This window comes from Athene cunicularia, unplaced genomic scaffold (assembly GCF_003259725.1).
Source record: "Athene cunicularia isolate RWA unplaced genomic scaffold, athCun1 BOjh375695_part1, whole genome shotgun sequence".
Lineage (NCBI taxonomy): Eukaryota > Metazoa > Chordata > Aves > Strigiformes > Strigidae > Athene > Athene cunicularia.
Genome location: NW_020799149.1, coordinates 1 through 11,875, shown reverse-complemented (window position 1 = coordinate 11,875; position 11,875 = coordinate 1). Strand labels below are relative to the sequence as shown.

The 11,875-nt window shown below is 50.9% G+C and overlaps 1 long non-coding RNA gene across 1 annotated transcript; it reads left to right on the top strand.

Moving 5' to 3' along the window:
• Window positions 1-6,589: 6,589 nt before the first annotated feature.
• On the top strand, window positions 6,590-7,962 carry LOC113490445. Its single transcript, XR_003400236.1, has 3 exons — window positions 6,590-6,934; window positions 7,604-7,698; window positions 7,829-7,962. It is a non-coding gene; the product is annotated as an uncharacterized LOC113490445 (long non-coding RNA).
• Window positions 7,963-11,875: the final 3,913 nt, after the last annotated feature.

The following is an 11,875-nucleotide window of genomic DNA, read 5'->3' as shown; positions in this document are numbered from 1 at the left end:
GCTGCCTCCTGGGCAGAGCCCCCTCCACCAGTGCCGGCCCTGGTGGGCACCTCCGTGGCTGCTGCCGCCGTCTCCACCACTGGGGATTGGCAGCTGGACGAGGCCCCCCGGGCGTGCACCCCCTGCAAGCCCCACCCCTGCCCGCAGCCAGTACGCAGCTGCAGCAGCACAGGACACGCATGGGAGCTGCGGGCTGGGCAGGGCTGGGCTGTCAGCGGGGAGCCCAGGCGGGAGGGGGGCGCTCTCCCTGCCCCACTCTGGGGGCACCCAAACACTTGCAAGGGCAGAGAAGGGTGGGTTCAGGCTCATGCTCCTGCGGGATTCTGGTCGTTTTCACCTTGAAAGGGGGTTCGCGGGGGCAGCGCTTAGGGAACAGCTTTAAGCGACTGATGTTTCTCCAGGTGGGCACAATGTGAGGTGGGAGAGATGGTTTGTCAGGGCTGGGGCTGGTGCCCAGAAAGCGGGTTCATTACTCACTGTGCAACAGGTCAATAATCCCACACTTATTGTAGACTTGCACAAGCCTGGGGGCTCAGCACTTTCCCACAAATCAAGCACCCCAACGGGGCTTTTCCTGCTAGATTTATACACAGAACTTGCAGAGTTAGTAATTTTCCAAGTCCATCCTCTCTAGGAGGATTGGTTAGTACTTTATATACATTTCTAACCCTGCTGACACAGGATTTATACTACACATGCTCAGGGGAAGGGTCTTCACCTGGCCAAGGGTCTGCTTGACCTACAGGTGGGATTTTTAGTATTTTAATGAGGGCAGTTCAGTGAAGGATACACAGACCTTGAGTTTGCTTCGCAAGTTGGCAGTGTACCCTCTTCAAGCTCTAATGGCTCTGGGATGTCCTGGCTCAAAGGCAGCTGTCAACTTGTTCTGCTGATGAGGGATGACTTTGGCTTTAACATAGACAAAGGACATCTTGCTTGACCTAAGCATGGCTACACTGCTCTAAAAGTTTAACCTTCAACACCACTGCTTTAAAAACAGGGAAAACAGATCACGTCTCAATTATAAAATAATTTGCTGACAACAGGACAGAATCTGGGCAGCGATACTGCTCAGTTGATGCTCGTGTATCTGTCATACATCTCAGTGCACAGGGGAATGTAGACAGGTTCTGTAAGAAACAACTGCTTTCAAAAAGAGTTATTAATAGAAAAAGTTGGCTCCATGCTTAAAGAGGAAATTCCCATAGTACATTTCTTTTGACATTCTGATAAATTTGACTGTTTCCAAGAAGAGATGGTCTCCTTCCTCTGAAAGGGAAAAGATCCATAATGCTACTGTTCCACTCCAATGGATAAAACAGTTTGCTAGCCTACAGTTTCAATTCATTGCAACTCCATCACTTTCTCCATCTGAAAACACAAAGCCTCTAAGAGAAAAGGACTGGGATTGCCATCTCAGTCCCCAGGGGAAGGACACTGGCAACTGACACTTCATTATTAACCCAGAACAGATAAGGAAGACTTAATGCCTGCAGGCCACTGACCCTCCTGCCGTTTTCTGGGAAACTAAAAGGTAAAGGGGAGAATTGCAGGAAAGCCCAGAACAGACAGACAGACAGAGACCAAGGTTCTGAACAGCTCCTGACAGAGCCTCTTGGACCTTTCTTATCTAGAAGTTAAGGACTCACAGGCAGGATAAACAGACTGTTACATGGGTTGGACCACCAGGCTCAAAAGTGACTGATAGCATGACACCCGGCCAGTGGCTGTAACCTGTGGAGCACCCCGAGGACAGGTGCTGGGCTCCACACAGCTCAGCATTTTCGGGAGTTGGTGGCTTGGTGACAGGTGGCCCATCAGGCTCCTGTGTTTATGCAAAAGAAATTGTATGGCTGGCACATTAAGCCCAGCCTACACAACCCAGCACTCCCTTCCCTCTGGGTCAAGCAAGGCGTGAGCCATGGCCAAGGTCTGAAGGCCTCTGGAGTCACTCTCAGATAACATAATGTTGTTGCTACAAGCCCTGCCTAATCTAACAGTAGTCAGACAAGTTACAAGAGAAGCCAACCCAACTAATCCTAAAACAGACAACAGAAGCTGCAAATCAAGGGCATGACTCTCTGGGGTCCGTTCTGAAAAGATCACATATATGTCAGCATCACTCAAATGTGTAGCTCACTATTTGGGCACCAGCCCAGCACAGCTTCACTCCCACCCTCAACGTTTGTCCCCAGTCACAACTCTCACTTCTGAGAAGAGTCACAGCGGTTACCTGGCACACCAGCACAGCAGGGTGGACTGGCAGAAGTCTGGTCCTTGTAGATCAGGAGACCAGCACGCTGTTAGCCTGCACTGGCACCCCAAGGGGCAGAGAGCACCGCCTCTGCACCACAAGCTGTGCGTGCTCATGCTCTCTGCTCTCAGGAGCTCCAAATATTTCTCCAGTCACAGGGGTTCTCTTTTGTCTGCTGAAGTCTCCTATCACACATACATAAGTCAATGCCAGGGCAAAGCCTGTCTCCTAGCTCTTCTTTACACGATGAACTTCATGCTCCTGCACATCTCAGCAGTAACCGTAGCATTGAGCAGTTCAGATGCTGAAAGCAGTTTACGAGTGGGCTGGCACGAACGCTCTTTTACTACTGCTAGAGAAGAGAGCAGGCTGTCTGCACAAGTTTCCAAAAGCACAATTTACTCCTCTAAGTGGTAACTACTGGTTGCAATTTCAAAGCATTACTGAGGTGCTCAAAGGACGGATGGGAAGGATTTGTGGGGAGGGACCACAGTTGTGAGATATTAAAAAATAAAGTAAAATGAAACAAAAAAATCCAATGTTAAGAATGTAAATTTTCCAGCCAAGTGTGAAAATCAGCTTCACATGTGTGCATTTCTAAAATCACTGTGGTGCCAATCATCTAAAGCAAGAGGGGGAAAAATGTCAGCAAAATTCACTGGATGCACAGAGTCATTGAACAGATTCATGGGCAGCCTACTGTAATGGCAAGTGTGCAGGGGCTGTCAAAACTCTTTATACATTAAGCTAAAAACTGACAAAGAAGCTGAAAAGAATGATTTGTGCTCTGAACCAGAGGATGGTTGAGGCCACTCCACAAAAGAAGGATGTAATCTTCTAAAAATATGTATGTTTTTACATATATAGTAAATATATAGTAATTATATCTGTCTGACAATATCTTTGTCAGACAGGTATAGCTACAGAAGAGCCAGAAATCACTGTGGAGAAAAATTGATTGATCTGTAGGACTTGGATAATGTAAATCTTTTTTATTTAAATCTACATTGGACCTGAGGACACTTAGAAGAGTAACAAAACTGCTGAGTGGAGCTGAAATAAACCCAAATGGCCAAACTGAATTATGAATTGTCATGTAGAGACAACCCATCCAAATGCATTCTATCACCTGATACATCCTAGCCGTGGACTTGGTTTGCATAGCGAAGAACAGAGCTCTGTGCAGAATAAAGGACGTGCTGTGAGTGGGAGGGAGCTGCAGCCTGGACGCTGATACTCTGGGGACAATGAGACTGTGTGCTGAGACAACAGGCACCAAGTAGTGTATGAATTATGTGTGCACACATGAGAAGATGAGACTAGACCTCTTGTCCTTCAGCTGATGGCACACTCATGGGGAACACATCACTACTGTGCTGTGTGTTTGCTATTAGGCTGCAGTAGTCCTTTTTTTCCTGTCCATATTATGCTGAGAACTGATCTTCACTGTGCATTGTCTGAATTTCTCTAGTTACTGGAAACCTATCATTTTGTTTTCCTTTCCCAAAGTATCTAGGACTGGCTCCTCAGCTATACCAACATGTTAGGAAAATGATCTGAAACAGTTGTAGCTGTAACTTCCCTCTCTGGGAGCTTCCATTTGGCAAAATCTTGTAGCTCAGATAAAGTTTTACCTAAATCTTCTAAATAAGGTTATAATTTCCAGTGAAATTTTCTGGGACTTCTTAGTCCTGCTCTAAACTACAGACTTTTAATGGATATTTTGTGATACCATGAAGACAACTGTGTTGGGTTGCTTCCCATTTAACATCTGTTTCCTCATGAGCAGGTTCCTTTAGTCCCTCTTTGTGGGGACTGGTGCCCTGTTACATCTCCTGGATGTGCTGTCCTGCCTGTCAGATTGGGATACCTCAGCCTGAATTTCACCACAGCCTCCAGCAAATCCTGATGGCTGTCAGGTTCTCCAGACTGGTTAGTCAGCTAAGAACAGCATTTTAAGCTGTCAGTTTTGACCCACTGGTTGTAAATACAAGCACAGCTTCAGAGAGGGGAGCTATAAAGCTTTGATAAGTTATGACCTGCTTCACAGAAGCACACTGAAAAAGTTAACGTGAATAACCCAATAAGAAGAGAAAAATGATCCTGAATTTTAAATGACTAAGGAGAATTTCAAAAAAGGGAGGAGAGAGTACTAGTAAGAAAGTGAGAAATAAACCACTGATATTAAGGACAGCTTGTTCAACAAACCTCCTCAGCCCTCTGGACTGACAGAATCAGGTATTTGGAGAGACCTGAAGAGCTCAAATTTACTGCTGCCACCAAGCCAATTAAAAGACTAGCTGGAGCATCCTGGAATGATGGTTTGCCAATGACAGTGTTGCTGAAGATGGAGACAAGACAAGGATCATGATAAATCCAGGACTTTTAATAAATAATTATTCCTCCCCTCTGAGCTATTCACTTCATACCATCTAGTGATAGCTCCATGTGTGCATCTAACTGCTTTCATGGGTGCCAGGAAAGCTGAAAATGTACTGATCACTTTGTACCCTCAAACTGTGCATGTCTGGATCTGCAGATGGCAGATGGGGTATGGCAAGGGAGTGATGAGCCATTTGCAGAGTTCAGATCTCATTTTCAGCACACTTAACTAATGATGACAAACAGATGCCAGTTCTGTGGAACAGCAGCTTTCAAGATTTCCAGGTGTGATTGTTTCTTACAAGGTAGGACCAAATTCAAATCAGTTCAGAATAATCAACAAAATAGGTATAAGAGGAATTAAACAAATAAAAATGTGGGTGGGAATATGAAAAGTGTATTATTTTGAGTGATGAAATACCCACTTTCTTTTGGAAATGCAGTGGCGATACCTCGGTGGACCTGCTCACTTGTTTACCTCATGCCCTCACTCTGCTCTTTTCATGTGCTGCAGAACATACCAAAGCCTTGCTGGGATCCAAGGGATCACAGCAGAGGTTCAGCATAGCAGGTGTAGTTTTTGGTGATAAAAGGGAGTGTTTCTGACTAGCACTGCTCAAAAAACAAAGGATTGGGTGGTACATCGCTGCTCACTGATGCAGTCTTGGGTCATCACGATTCCTTATCTTCAGTGTTGTTCCTAGAGCACCTGTGCTGTATAAAACAATATCTAGTTATTATTATTCCTGCTATTAATAATATCCTAAGAGAAAAGAGATTTCTAAATCTTATTCCTTTCACAAGTTCCCTCCTTTTGTTTTTCCATCGCACTCCTGCAATCCTTCTTATTTATAATTCTACGTCCCTCTTTTAATCTTCTGCATTATAAAAGAACAACAACCAATGTAACAAACAGAACAATCACACAGACCATTATGAGACACTAAATTTAAAGCAGCGGGCCACTTCAGGCCAGTCTTTTTACAAACCTCAAGTAATTTTTCTTTTAAGGTTCTGTTCATTTGTTCTACTTGGCTGGATGATTTGGGGTGATGAGGAGTATGAAACTGACTAAAAATTCCTAAGGAATGATAAATTGGAATTAAAATATCAGCTGTGAAAGGAGCCCCATGATCAGAATCAATGACTTCAGGAACTCCATATTTAGGAATTATTCCTTCAGTAAATTTTTATTTACTACTACTTTTGAATCAGTTTTCCTGGTAGGGAAAGCTTTAACCCATCCTGTTAATTGATCAATTATCACTAACATGTAACACACACACACCCCCCTTTAAAAATTTTTTTTATTTGGAATTTCAGTATAATCAACTTGGAGCTTTTGAAAAGGAAAGGTGGCTGGAGGTCTTTTTCCACTGGATGTCTTAATTCGTACAAAAGCATATTGTTTACAAAGTTTACATCCTTCACAGATTCTTTTGGCTGCTGCATAAATTCCAGGGGCAGGTCTTGATGAATTCTTCCTTATCAGCTATTCTGATGATTAATTCTGTTTTCACATGCGCATTTTGTCAGCATTTAAGAAGATGCACAGGAGACCCCAGGAGAAGCCCCAACACTCACCTAGGAACGAGGTGACGATCTGCAGACTGACAGCACATCGGGTAGGACTTCACTGTGCCATCAATCAGTGTTACACAGCTCAACAAAACAAAAATCTTAACCCAGTTCCCACGGGTGCTGAGCAGCAGCATGGGGACTATATAGAGCAAATGAGGAGAGGAAATTTTAAGGAACCAAGAGATCGACATTATGACCAGCAATTGATAAGCCAATATAATGAATGCTTCTAACCAATAGTTATGACACACGGACCCCATCTGCCATTATCTCAACCCTTTGAGCCCCACGCTGTGCACCAAAAAGGATTCTCGTGGTTTGAACTTGGTTGGAGTCAAACACCACACAGCCACTCGCTCTCCTCCCCCTGTTGGGGGAATGAGGGAATAGAATGGAGGGACACAAGGAAAACTTGTAGGTTGAGATTAAAAAAAAACACTTTAGTGATTGTAGTAAAACAAAATAACAACAATGGAAAGTACAAATGGCTAATGCACAAGGTGACTGCTCACCACCCACCGACCAACAGCCTGCTCCTGGTCAGTGACCCCGACAGAATGGAGATCCCGTCGCTGCAAAACACAGCACTGGGGCTGTGCTCCCTCCCAGCGGGAGAAAATTAACTCTATCCCAGCTGGAACCAGGAAACTCTTGTAGCAGATTAAACCTACTCTGGGAGTGTGGGAAAGAACTGGACACAGGTCAGCAATGCTTCAGGTGACCATAAGGGAGAGACGGGGCAGTCTGGAGCGTTTGTCAGGACCAAAGCAGAAAGTCCGGGGGCTGTGCCGGGGTGTGTGAACCCTCTTGAGACGAGCCGGGGGGTACAGAAAGGTGCTGAGGGGACATGATGGGGGCCTGGAGACACCCTGAGAGGAGCAATGGCCCAGTGGCAAGCTGGGTCCCCACCCCCTGCAGTGGAACCCTGCCCCACCCAGCCTGGGTGACGTCACAATGTGACCCCTTCTGTGACACGTCTCCATGTCACCCCCAGCAACGTATCTGAGCAACACAGCCCCACAGTGTCTGACAAGACGAGGAAGGGACAGGGCAGGAGCGCAGCGAGGAGACTCCTGAGCACAGCCCACGTCTTTTCCCATCACTTCCTAAAGCTGAACCCCCCCACTGTCCCTCAACCATTTTTGAATATGGCAGAGAGACCCCCCAGCAGCCCCAGGGTGGTTTGGGAGGAGGTGAGGGCTCCCTCGGAGAGCAGATCTCTGCCAGAGCCCTGGGAGGTGTCCCCGGTACAGTCACTGTGGATCGGTGAGTGAGGGGGCCGATGCCAGGACCCCGTTTCCCCCGGTTCAAGCTCTTTTAACTCTTTGGGAGACTTGTTGGCCAAGATGGCTGTTGTCTTACTGACTCTTCCATGTTTCTGTGTAGATGAGACGCTGCCAGAGGAGATTCCAGAGGAAGCGGGATGGGATTCTGAGAGCACCTGGTTGCTTTCTTCACTCGACAGCAGCAACATGGGAACGGTAACGAGCTCCCCCCTTGCCGGGACCTTTGACCATGGCATCGACTTGTGCAAGCAAAGGGACCAGAGGTGGTCGAGCTGCTCAGCCAAGCTCAGCGTGACACATCTTCCCCCTGTCTTTCTTCCTGTAGGTATTTGGCGAGTACCTCCAGCCTTCTCAGAAGACGGATGTTCTCCTCGTGGCCATCGAGGCCTTGACGGCAGATGATGTCCATGACAGGCTGATGGCCAGTGACATCGTGGACATGGCCATGACAGAGCCTGTGTTCTGGCTGACGGATGTAAGTGCCCCGTGGCTGGATTGTCCTTCCATATCAAGTCTTGTTCTTCTCTCCTGCCCTAACTCAGCTCTCTTGAGCACCTGAAACCGTCAAGGCATCAGGGAGGGGTGGGAACGGCAGCATCATCCTTACCCATGTCCCCTCCAGGTGCCAAAAATTATGAGATACATCCACAAAAATGTGGACCACATCCACACGGAACTAGCCCGGAACAGCTTGGACGCGCTGCTGCTGGTGCTGACAGAGTGGAGTCCCAGGGAGGTGGTCAGGAGCCTTCTGAGCATCTCTCCAGCATGTGACAGGTACCAGCCCTGACAGCCTTGAGGGCTTGTTCCGCAGGGGGAGAGTGGCCCAGAGACTCTCTGGCTGCCAGACCCATGGAAAACTGCAGGATATCCCCGAGGATCAGGGCTCTCAATCCCACCATGCTTCCCCCTTCAGCCAGAGCCGGCCAAAGCGGAGCCCCTGCCCCATAGGAACAGAACCTCACCCCCCTCTGCCTCTGCAGGCACCCCGAAATGAGGGGGTCGCCAGGGCCGGGGTCTGAAGGAGCAGAGGGAGCTCTGCTGACCGAGTTGGCTCTGGCTCTGCAGGGCGGCTGTGGCCATGTGGGAGGTGATGATCTCCATGCCCTGGGCTCTGCGGAGAGTCGTGTCGGAGCTGGTCGGCGTGCTTCAGGACTGGCAGCTGCGCAGGGTGTTCAGCTCTGCCACAGATGACGTCTGCATCTACCCTTTGGCTGTGAGTGACCCACACCCAGTCCCAGCGCTCTGTCTTCCTCCTCCTCCTTCCCCTGTTCAGCACCAGCCAGACCCCCGTGCCACACGCTTGGGCCCACCCCATGCTGGCTTGGCCCCATCAAGCCTGTCCCAGCAGAGGCAACACTTTGCCCTCCCTGCTGCCTGCATCCCCCTCCCCAGGTCTGCAGCCTGGAGACCCCAGGAAGGGGCAGAAACCAGAGTCAAGGTGGTTGCTCTTCCTGGCTCAGAGATGTGGGGACTCTGAGGTGGCTTCTGGGGGAGAGGAGACATTTGCCATGGACTGTGCTGGTGGCATGGAGGGAGCCCTGCAGCTCTGCTGGTCTCTCACCACTGTCTCCATTTTAGCTCCTGGCCTGCGCTGACATTGACACGGAGGAGTTTGCTGCCCTCTACAAAACCCAGAGGTACATGAGGCATGGCAGCCCAGTGATGCTCTCGCTGGTGCTCACAGGCCTCATCACGCTCTCAAAAACACCTGAACTGGTGAGCAGGGGGTCCACAAGGGGAGCCCCATCAGCAGCCGGGGGCTGGGGCGGTGGGGGCAGGTGTCTTTCACCACTTTACAAAAAGGCAATGGTGTGTTTCATACAGGCCAGAAAACTGCTGGTGCTGCTGCCTGATATACTGGAGACCCTGATGGATGCCAATGCCAGTGTCAAGATGAAGGCTCTGATGTTGTTCATCAACGTGATGGGTCACATAAAGATGAAAGAGTCCAACCTCATCTCCCCGAAGCTGGCAGAGAAGCTCTTGCCCCTCTTCGATGATGTAAGTCTGCCATGGGAGCCTGAGCTGAGGCGATGGCTGCAGGATGGGTGCCCTTCAGTGTGGCCATGTGGAAAGCATTTGGGCAGGGGTCCCCCCCTTACTCCTCTTGTGTAGCCTTTTGGGGCTCTTCCCCTCCCCTCCCCGCTCCTCTTCCGTGGCCTTTCAGGGCTCCGGGGCTGTTGAGCTGCAGCTGCAGGTCTGGCCAACGGCTCCTGCGTTCAGGATCCAGCCCCAGAGCAGCTCCTCTCCCCCAGCCACACTAACACCTCTGCTCCCCTTGGGTGAGGAGCGGCTGGTGCTGAGCTCTCTCTGTCCTCCTCCTTGCCAGGAGTGCAGCCGGGTGCGGGAGCTCTCCATCCTCCTCTTCAAATACATGATGAAGACCACGGTGGGGAGAAAAAAGAAAAAAATGGTGAAGACAGTGCAGAGTGTGCTTCTCCCACTGTTACTGCACACCAGTGAGGAGATCGAGAGCGTGGCCAAGGTGCAGTGACCAGCGATTGGTGTTGCGGGGAAGGGTGTGCTGACACCACGGGGGTGGCCTGGGTGTGAGGGACAATGGGAATGTGTGTCACCACAGGGTCCTGTGGCACTGGTCCCAGTGCTGCAGAGCTGGAGGGGGAGGTGGGGTCCCCCTGGCCGACAGAAAGGGTCCCTGCAGCCCCAGAACCAGCAGGGCCAGAGAACCTGGCACAGACAGTTCCCTGCTCAGTCGGGGCTGGCTCCCGGAGCGCGGGATGGCCCCAGGAATGAAGGGGGATCCAATCTCGGGATCACCCCGTGCCCCCAGCTCAAAGCCAGGCCCCGAGCAGGAGGATGCCAGGTCTCCTTCCCTGGGCTCTGGTGCCATCTCCCAGCCTCTGCTTCTCCACAGGCTTCCCGAGACACCCTCAGCACCTGTGGAGAGTTCCTGGGCTGGAGGAGGCTCAGCTCCGTGTCAAAGACAGGGCAGACAGACCTGATCAGACAGTGCTTGGTGAGGACACCCCCCAAACCCCTGGGCTGGGCTGGATGGGGGCTGCAGCCGTGTCAGGGGGGGCTGTGCTGCTCTGCATCGCTGCCCTGCTCCAGCCCCACTGCTCCAGCTGCACCCTCCTTCCCTGCCCTCCAGCATGCAGTCCTCCAGGAGAGCCCAGCCCAGCTGGGCCATGGCAGCAGGACAGAGGGGTCTCAGCACCCCCAGCCCCCTCTGCCTGTGGCTCTCTGGCCCTCAGGCCCACGGGGCTTCTGGCTGGGAGACAGGAGTTACTGGGAGGGAGCGGGGGTGCTGGCAGGAGGCACTGGTCCGGACGGCTGCGAAGGGTCCATACCAGCCCCGTGCCCTTGTGCTCCCTCAGATAACACACAACAGGAGCAGGGTAGAGGAATATCTGCTGCAGAGCCTGCCCTACCTGAAGGACCCTAAGGCCAGTGTGCGAGAGGAGGCCATCAGGTTCATCGGTGAGTTCCCAGGGACCCGTTTCTGGCCACCTGGCCCGAGTCCCCACTGGTGGGCTTGCTGGGGGTCTTGCTGGATCCCAGAGCCCTCAGGTGCTGTCCTTGCTGGGTGACAGCCCTGTCCAGGGGGAGCAAAGCTCTAACATTATCTATATGCCCCAGATCTTGCTGCCCAGCGCCGGAGGATCCTCAGCCAGGAGAGGTTGTGGGACATCTGCAATGGTGAGTAGGGGGACAGAGCCTGGGCAGGTGCTGCTGTGCCCGGCCCCACCCCAGGAAAATGCTCAAGGGGAAGATGAGCAGTTTCAGGAGGTTTTTTTCAAGAGCAGTTTCACAAAGTTGTTTGTGTCTTAACACATAGGTTAGCATATCTCTTTAGTAAGGTCTTGAAATTGGAGGAATTTTGTTTTCTCACCAGAAAGGAAGGGAATTTGTGGGGAAAGAACAGCCATCCCTGTCCTGCCCCTTGCCAGGAGGCTGATGATGTCCAGACTCCACACTATGATGCTCAGATCAATACATGAGCTCATTGAGGCTGCACACAACTCTAGACCAGCTTGTACAGCAAACGAAAAAATGACTCTGTGGCCTGGCCCAGTCCTGAGCTCCTTTGTTTGTTGGGGGCACACGGGTCATTCCTGAGCAGCAGCTTCAGCCGCTCTGGTTGTCTCACCGGCTCCTCCTGCCAGGGAAGGAGATGGATGGGGCTGGCATGGGCTGAAGGGGGGCCCTGGGGGTCCCTGCAGGCACTGGGGGCTCACGGCTGCTCTGCTCCCTTCTCTCACAGCGCTCCTGCCCTTGAGGAAAGACTCGGAACTCTCCATCAGTTCCTTGGCAACCGAGACCATCTCAGTCCTGACAACAGAGCAGAGTCCAACATCAAGGTGGAGCCTGCGGTCGCTGTGCTGCTGGCTCTGCTGAGCCTCCGAGA